Source organism: Lepisma saccharinum, chromosome 21 (genome assembly GCF_977018435.1).
Source record: "Lepisma saccharinum chromosome 21, izLepSacc3.1, whole genome shotgun sequence".
In the NCBI taxonomy this organism is placed as follows: domain Eukaryota; kingdom Metazoa; phylum Arthropoda; class Insecta; order Zygentoma; family Lepismatidae; genus Lepisma; species Lepisma saccharinum.
The window spans coordinates 58744521-58754191 of NC_139249.1; positions in this window are offsets into that span (position 1 = coordinate 58744521).

Below are 9671 nucleotides of genomic sequence, written 5' to 3' on the forward strand. Positions count from 1 at the left end.
GTCAGTGGAAATTGAATATCACACACATAACAATTATGACTTAGTTGTTATCTTTTCTAGGGATAGCACTTTACCATTTTCAGAAACCATTAATGTCTTTAGGTGGCCTAAAAAAATGTCTACTATCTGAAGAACAGCGGTCATATCCAGATATACAGCCGGGTACAAAACACGTAGGCATCTTGTAGTTTTTGCTCGCTGCTGTCTCAAACACAATAATAATGCGTTGAACACAACACAAACTAGTCACAACGGATCAATCACAAATCTAACGACACTAAACTGAATAACGTAACAACGTTGTCATTAATAAAAGTACACAATGTTATTCTAGCTCAACAAAACCCAAAACTGAGACTGAGCCATAGTTGCAAATTGTGTTGGACCTAAATCTCTAATATCCTGACCCTGTTGCTCTAATTGCTTTTCATATTCCTGTTTTTCTAATAATTGTCGCTGAAGGCGTCTAGTTAATATTGGGCTACGTTTAAATTTGGGGGTTGAACTTGCAGTTGGACCGCTGACATCTAAATTAAAACTTGTAGTCCCTCGTGCTATATCTAATAACTGGTCTAATGTTTCATCGAGTTCATCAGCAAGGTGAAAGCTCGACATCTATCATGGCATATATAAATTCTTCTCCCCCCATTAATGTTAAAAAAAGAACCTTTTGAGCCCTATGTATTTTCGAAATAAAATATGGCAAGGACATAATGAAAAAAAACTAAGCAAGTGAGCAAAATTTTGGGGCGGGTTTAAATTTAAATTTAAAACTGGTTAACAAACTCTTTTCATCTCAGAAAAAATGAAAAGACCCGAAGCAACTCCACCACGTAAAGAGCTATTTTCTCATCGCATTTCTGAAGAAATGAATGAGAAGCCGCAGCCTCCACCACGTAACGAGCTTTGGGGTGGGGTTGATTTAAAACTGATTAACAATTTTTTTCATTTCTGAAAGAAAAATGAAAAGGCTCGCTTATCTCCACCACGTAACGAGCCATAAAGTTCGTGGGATCTTACGAGTACCTAGAATGTTAACCAATTAATCAATGGGTGATGTATGTTACTCATCATTCATCCTCTGATGAGAGCACTCATCATTGGCATGACGAGTTAACGCTTGGCAATGCGAAAGGTACAACTAAATTAAGGAACTAAACTGCAGAAAAGAGAATGGTCACTCGTTGGGTTTTGTGAACCTTTGAACCTGAATCATGGCTGGGTGTTAGGATAATTACCTGTCTATCTGAAGAATTAGGCTGAATAGAATATGCGAAGTCCTCTGTTGGCTTCTCAATTTGTCGACCGGAGCGTCGTCTCACTTCTGCCCTACTGTCCTCCTAACCACCTCTCCCTTCTCAACTCCAATCCAAAAGTCAGTCCTCTCTCAGCTTGTCTCACCTCTATATCACTAGGCCATCGAGCTCTTCCTCTATGCCGAATCGTGTTTTTTAATTGCCACCATGCAAACCGCTGACTCTATAGCCAGAAGAAACTATCTGTTTCCTGAATGCTCAGGAGGTTTGCATGGCACAACACTGTGCATTGATTACATGCCTCAGAGGCTGAGACAACTGAGATAAACAAGTGAATGCCCTGGTCAACGTGAAGCATTCAGAGAGACTTTATAAAATAAATATATAATCTTAGGGATTAATACGTTCTAATTTTCCATGTTGAAAATTTAAAAGTCAAATCGCAAAGCTTGACATGACCCAGGTTCGCCAATTCCATATATTTTCTTAGAAAAAACAAACATACAAAATATAAAAACAACAAAACATAGCTTTCCTTTGATTTCCTAACCCAAAAAAATTCCATTCCCTAAAACATTACAATCAATAAAAACAAGTACGCACGTCGATATGATAAAAAAACAATATTATGTATGATTATATGACTAGTAATTACAAAAGTTCATGTCATTAAGTAATATAACTTGCGATGTAACACAATTGTGCGTATGTAAGTTGTTTTGAGGTAGAATTGCTTATTCCTACGGGTCGCGAGCGCCTGGTCGTTAATCTGTTGTGCATCGTTAGGGCAAATGGCCGAAGTGTTTTCGTAAGGAAAACCATAGTTCACAATGTTTCTGTAAATTGGAGCCCGATGTGGACCCTTCAAATACATTGTGAAAACTAAAAAAGTTTTATATGTAAGTACACAAAAACGTGGATTGTCACATATGTAAGTAAAATCGTAAATAAACATGTAAAACATATATGAAAAAATGGACGTAATACGTAGCATTGAAATCTAAGGGAAACAAGTGTTCGCTGTAACATTATCACAATATACACATCTCATTGTTTCTGCATGTAGAAAAGCCTGGGTACACCAAAATGTAATATGTTTTGCTAAATGTATAGCCACTTCACTCATGACAAAACGAAAGGAAAATATTGGTATGCACTGTTTATATTAAATCTTCCCTTCTCTGCAAGCCAAAGAAGCTTCTTCAAATATATGAACTCTCAATGGCTATCTTGCTTATTCCTATGTATGATTATAAAATATTCGATGCACATAATTATTTACACTAAATAATAAAACTGTTGCAGGCAAAAAAAATCCTAGATATAACGTTCGATTTCCTTGACTATGTTGTTATGTACACTGTAGTATAGCCTTGTAAATACTGTTGTATGACTGCACAAAGAGAAAAAATCTTGCAAGCGTCCAAAACTGTCTACTCTGATTGTAAACATCAGAAAAATGTCCGGTGTACAAGTGTGTTGCTTACTATGTTCCATGTTGGTGAAACAAAATAACTGCTTGGAAAAAACATTGGCATACTAAAGCATACTTCCTGAAAAGTTCGAAAGTGCTGTAGTTATGCTTTGTTATTGCTTGCATATTCGTTTGGTTATTCATTGTGAAAATTTCTTCTTAAAAAAATATACACTAGTTGTTGCTAGCGCTGGTTAATTGGCATAACTGGCGCTTGTCGCCTCCTTGTAGTATGATGTAAACTATAATGCATGTAAAAACTGGCTAGCATGCATGGTACGAAATTGAACATGTGAAGAATAGCTATGGAAAAATAGTCTTTCCCATAATGCATGTAATATATCCACATAAATACACATGGTATAAGCTTGCATGTGTATGTGTGGGAAACACTGTAGCACAATTTGAACAACAACTCCGTAACTATTGTTGTAACCAAAAACTGCTGCTTGTGGGATATATGTTATCTCTGATTCTTTTCCTCTTTGTATTGCTTGTCTTCTTGACTTAATTTGGGGCAATGTAAAATGTGTAATAAATTACCCGTAGAACTTGGGAGATGGGGAAAAGTTGTCCCAACTGCAAACGGTGTGGAGGGAAATTTTATCTGGTTCCTTCACTAGGTGTCGTTGATAGTCTGTAATCCACTAAACTGGGAAATTCATGGTTGAATACAGTCTTCCCTGTAAAAATGTAGTCCTCCTGTAGTATGAAAAAAATGTCTGCATGCATCCTTGTAGGTGTTGGTGACGAGTCTCTCCGTATGGTAGTTGCCTGCTTCTGCGGAGGTCCTTCATAAAAAATGCCCATGATTGGTGTAGGCATTGCTCGTCCACGTCGTTCCGTATAGACAGGTTAGGTTAAAACAAGAGGAAAGCTTTAATAATGAAAGGAAACTGCGTAGGATAGGTGTTTTTAATTCACGGTTATGCACACAAGACCAAACTCATTCCATTGCCTTTTCTTAAAATTAAATTAAATTAAATTGCCTCATCAAAATAAATTGATTAAATAACTGCCATAACTCTTTGAAAATAAATAAGGCAATTTAAATAAAATATACAATTCGTAATTAAAATAGTAATGTCCATGATTGATGTGCTGCCTTAAATTATAAATTATTACTATGCTGCTCTGAATGAACCTGTCTTGCAAGTTGACGGCGCTTATAAAAATAATACCCCAGTGCTGTAGTTAGTAATAAATTCCAAATAATAAAAACTAATATAGACATGGGCAAAGGGTTTAAAACTAATTCCTGAAATGAAATGCCCTTACTAATAGATTGATTAAGTTGCTTTAAGACAAGTTCAAGCGGAGTCCATTGGGGAATAGTGAAATCAGATAAATTCTTGGGAATATTAAGTGGTAATTCAACTTCCTTCATTTTTACCTGTTCAAAAGCTAAAATTCTTGTATGTAAAATTTGTTGATCCACAATAATCTGAGAAAAATCCTGATAGTTAAAAAATATAGATTGGCCCTCGTTAATCTGAATTGATCTGTGGGTTTTCAAATTATTATTCAAATTCTGAATGACAATAAATTGACATGAGCCTGATATTAAAATACCATTACGTGTTTTAACAAACTGAAATAATTTATTGTCAGTAATAGATTTCACTTCAAAATTACAAGATTGTAGAATTATTAAACAAAAGTAAGTCTTGCAAGCATGTTTTGAATTCTGTTTAAATTTAAAAATATTATTATGTTGTGAACCCTTAAAAAATATATATATATATAAAATTCGAGTTGCGCAAAGCCTCTAATGGCCTCCTAATAAATGATAGGCCGGTGCAATTAGCCGTGGTTCATTAATATGCAATGTAAAACAAAAAATTCAGTAAATGCTACTTCTGACTTTCGTTGAAACTCCAGGCGGTAACAAATATAGCATCAGGGAATCAAAAGAGTGAAATTCAAATTTTAAACACAATAAGGATAATAAACTTTCTCAATTCCAAATTTCCTTTAAACAAAAGAAATTTAACCACTCAAAACTTCTCGAGTCCGCCGTATACTTCAAATCACTTGGTCTTATAAACAGACCCGCCGCGGAAAAGATATACTTGACTCATATAAGAATGGGGGTCAATCCCTTAGGTTTGTCCAAAAATAGATCGAGAATAGTTATGCAATATATTAAAATATAAATACAAATTACTAAAATTACTAGTTATCACCTACTGTACTAAAATTAACATGAAGTTAATCAGTAAGAAGTAATGAATTCATTGCTGCATTGTCAAATAAGGTGCAAATTGGGTGAGCTAAATTTCCTAATAATAAATATTAATAATAATAATAATTCTCAAATTATAACATTTGTGGTAAACCACACTGTTTAAATTTGGAAAGGCTAACTGTGCCGTGGCGACTTTTGCTGCACATGCCTGTGCTAATCACCGAGGCTTAGCCCGGGCATGTTGCTGGAAATTGTGATTAATCTATGTGCATAAAATGCTAAAATTGCCCTTCTTTAAAAATTTCCCTGATTTCTATCGAAATTTCGTTTGGCTTTATCCTGATTCTAATCAAATGCAAGGCAATTTCCCAAAAAATGGACTAACTATAACTATCTTTATAAAAACGGAAAAATTTTGCAAGAACAACTCAAAAAAATTTCGTCTTGTTGTTCCTTTGTTAAAAGTACTGGTCGTGATTAATCTGAAGTGCATAAATGCGACGTTTTTTGGCAAAATTTATCTATGTAGAACAAAATATCCCTAACATTGTTGATATGAAATTCTATCGTGAAAATCAAATTCTGATGGCTATATCCTTAACTAAACTGGTCCCATGAAAATTTAATGAGCGAACGCCACTGGTTCAAAAAAATATGCAAAGTCTAAAGTTTTCGTTGTAGTTTCCATGCTAAATCTTTCTGAGCTTCTAACGTGCTCTGGACATACTCGGGAGAGCTTCATCGCGGAGAAAGGAATTTGCTGACATCAGATATTCAAAGTTTGCAAAGTTGCATTTTGTGATCGCTGGACTTAACTGAGCTTTCTCTACAGCGACAGCGAGAAAACTTGCAGGCTCGCTGCCGTGTTCCGGCGACTTCGGGTACAGTTCGGGTTCCGTCGGAATAGCGGAGGGGGGAATCGTTGCTTCGAGCAACGGGCTAAAGGATTCTGCTGCCTGGACGGGAAGCTTACAACGTGCGGAGGAAAAAAATGAAGCTCTATGATTCGCTGACTCGCTGAGTGACGCGTGAATGTTGACAAAACTTTAAATTACAATGAACAAGGTTTAGTAAGAGCTGCGAGAATCTAAACGAAGTCAAGGACTTTGAAATGACGTCGTAGGCGGGATGGAAAGAGAAAAAAATCGTGGCGCTGCGACAGCGTGTTTATTAAACTCGAACACTTCCGTGATCATACAATAACAAAACTTGGGAAGGTGCTAGCAAAATGAAACTAATAAACCTTGTATAAAATACAATCAGACCTCATCAATGGATTATAACTTAAAATTTAAAACGTAATAAATATAATAGATATTCTAGGCAAACGTATAATCGTAAAAAATATGATCAGTAAAGGATACGACAGGTTCGGAAACCTGGGAATTTGGCTTACTTTCCGCTTTTTGAGTGACACTTGGAACTTTCTCGACTTTTGCTGTTGACTGATTTACAAATAAATCTTTAACTTTTACAATTGGCTGGACACAGGGTGAACTAATCAATTCACTTTCAATTTTGCGGCTGTTTTGAACAAAACTTGGGCCCTTGCTTACGGTAAACTTCTGTACTCTATCTTTAACAGATACAATATTCTTAGGCAAATCTAAAACGTCGTCTTTCGTGACTAATATATTTCGGGATGAATCTTGAACTTCTTGTACACTGTGTTGAATAATAACAGATTGGGGCAGTGGAGGCGGCATTGGCGGGTGTATTGTTTTTAATGGTACCACTTCAACCATTGATGCAACGTCATCGTAAAGCTGGTCCATGGATGGTGAATCATTTTTAAGTTGACTTAACGCTAATTCGTTGGAACACTCCATGGTCATAAGTAATAGATTTCTTGCGTTGACATTGACAGTAACAAATTATGAAAATTATAAAAATACTAATAATAAATGTTGTTAATAATAAACTTGTAATAATATTATAAGGATAGTCAAAGGACTTGTTCAACAGATAAATAAAATTAAAAGCTTTTACGTATGGAAGAAATCTGTTTAAAATAACTAAAATCGCAATGATTTTCATGTTGCTTAGGCAACAAATCAAACAGTTCTTCAAAACTAACACGTACTTTAAGCCTGCCTAGTTTAAATTAGTAGGTATTTTAACCCAACTTAATTATTTCTGATTCTAGGCTCAATTTATCTGCTTAATTTATTTTTCTGATATAATTTATTTATTCTCTAAATTTTTAGCAGTGTTTAACTTATCTTATTTTAAATTTTACTGCAAACTTATCTTATTTAATTTCAGGTGTTATCTTTATTTTTAAATACTTAAAATCAATCGAACCGTATTAAGGTACAAGGTAATGGAAAAATTGAGACTGATTTACTCCTGACTACCTGAAATAAAATTATTATTATTATTTATGCAATCTTTAAATGCATTAAAATACTAACATCACTAAAACTTGAAGAATCTTTAATTCTCTCAACTCATTCTAAAATATGCTTAGCATATTATTGTGGCAAAGCTTGAAACTAAAACCGTTGTGGTTTAACCATTATCATTCTGCGATGGCAGAATGGATTTCCAGGATTTTGGTCATGATCCAACATCCGAAGGAAAATACTTGTTATTGAGGCGCAATAAATCTTGACGTCGACGTCTATATATTGTTACCCTGCCCCCGTGTCAGGGCAACAGTGTTTTTTTCTTATTGAAATATTTATTAATATGTTAATTAATTGGGTAATCAAGTGTATAAACATATATATATGTCTGATTAGTGTAAATCAATTTATTATGCATTTTTAGGTTCGTATTTTTCCATGTATAAACACCATGTAGCTCTCTGTTCTTGCTTCGTGTTTCGAACGTTCAAAAGAAAGGCGGGCAGTTTAGCTGTTAAAAGCTTAAAAATTTCGAAAGAAGGGCGGTTGGCAACAGACGCCAACAAAACGTATATAAACTCCCAGATGAGAGTAGGGGAGGTCGGCTGTTGGAACTGAGACTTGGAAGGGAGAGGCTGTTTTTGCTTCGGTCGGCTAGGACCGGAGGACAGATCTCCCGAAACGGATGCTGTAAGAGATTGGATTGCCGGGCAAGCTAGTGCCTTGGTATCCAGTTTACAGGTAAAAGGTAGTTTGTACTGGATGTTATTTTGAAGAAATTACGGTGCGCCGGGCAGCCTAGTGCCTTGTCACCGTGGAGGTTGAGAAATGTACACGTCGGGCGGCCTAGCGCCTGTTAAGACGTTTCTTGGAGTAACGCGAGTCTACCTTGTGACAAGCGTACTTCAGATGTAATTCATGAAATGTAAAGCATCCAGGTACGCGTACTTCAGATGTAATTCATGAAATGTAAAGCATCCAGGTACAAACAATAGAGATTCCAACATCAAAATTAAGAGTTTTGGCCCGATAAATAATTAGAGAAATGAACGTTCGGAAACGACTTGTATATACTTTAAATTTTACCTTAATTAAACTATAGAAATTATCCAAAATTTCCGTTTTTAATTTCACATGCTGGACAAGGTAATTTATCCCCCTGATCATAAAGGTTTCGCAAAGGTTATCCTTTGTCTCTTGTAGTTAATTATATAATTATGTTGACTTGTAGCAACCCACGTGCATTGTCGTACAAAGAAAGATACCCCTAGACAAATCTGAGCCGAGTACGAAGTGCACCGAACCTCGAGTGCGGAGGTAAAGGGTGGGGGACCAGGCTAGTAACATATTTATTTGTGGGCTCTGTCCGGGATTGCATATTTATTTGGGGGCTCTGTCCGCGATTGAACTTAGTTATTTGAGGTCTTGTCGCAGGATATTGAAAGAGATTTTTGCTTGAAAGTTGAGGAGAGAAACGGACGAGGATCGAACCGATGATCTTGCGAAATAGAAGAGGGGAAGTTACAAGAATGTCGCTTGGTAACTCGAGTAGGTCCAGCCCGACCGCGTCAGAACTTTCTGTAGTTGAGGAATAAAGGTGCGTTCCAAGAGTGACAATGGAGGAAATTCGTTTGCCGTTTCCGACATTTGAGGGAAATGTAGGGAAGGAAGATGCTTTTTCGTATCTGGATAGGATTCAAGATTACGCGAGAACGCTGAAAATTGCTGAAGATGATCTTCTGAAGCAGTTTATTCCTCTTTCGTTGCGAAATGAAGCGAGGGAATGGTTTTTGTTCACGGAACCGTTCGGTGATTTTTCACAATTCAGGCATAAATTCTTGCAGGCTTTTTATGGATTGGATTATCAGAGAGAAGCAGAGTTATTTTTGTCGCAAAGGTTTCAACTTGCTAACGAGGGATTGGCGGAATACGTTCGCAAAGTTGACAGGCATTTTAGTAGGATAAGGAATTCGGCTTCTGCACAGGAGAGAATTGACTTTGTGAAGTCGCACTGCAATCCGGTATTTAGGGATTATTTGTACAACAAGACATTCACTTCTATGAGAGAATTGAGCGAGTTCGCCCTAGAGCTACAAGCGGAGTTTTTGGAAAGGAAGAGATTCAAATCTTTCGTTTCGGAAGACGAAATTTACAGCTGGTCTTTGAGAAAGTCATTTAACCAGGAATGCGAAGAGGAGAGGGGGAGAAAGAAATCTGATATTTTCTTGGACCCTGTGAGCATTGGTTTTGACCGCCCGAAAGTCGAGCGCTTGAGGGCTGAACATGTGGTTTCACGCCCTCCACCCTCGCGGCTTGCGGTGAGGGATGAAAACAAACAGAACCGCTTTTCGAAAGAACATTGCCAGAGAAATAAATTATGCTACACTTGTGGACAGAAAGGTTGC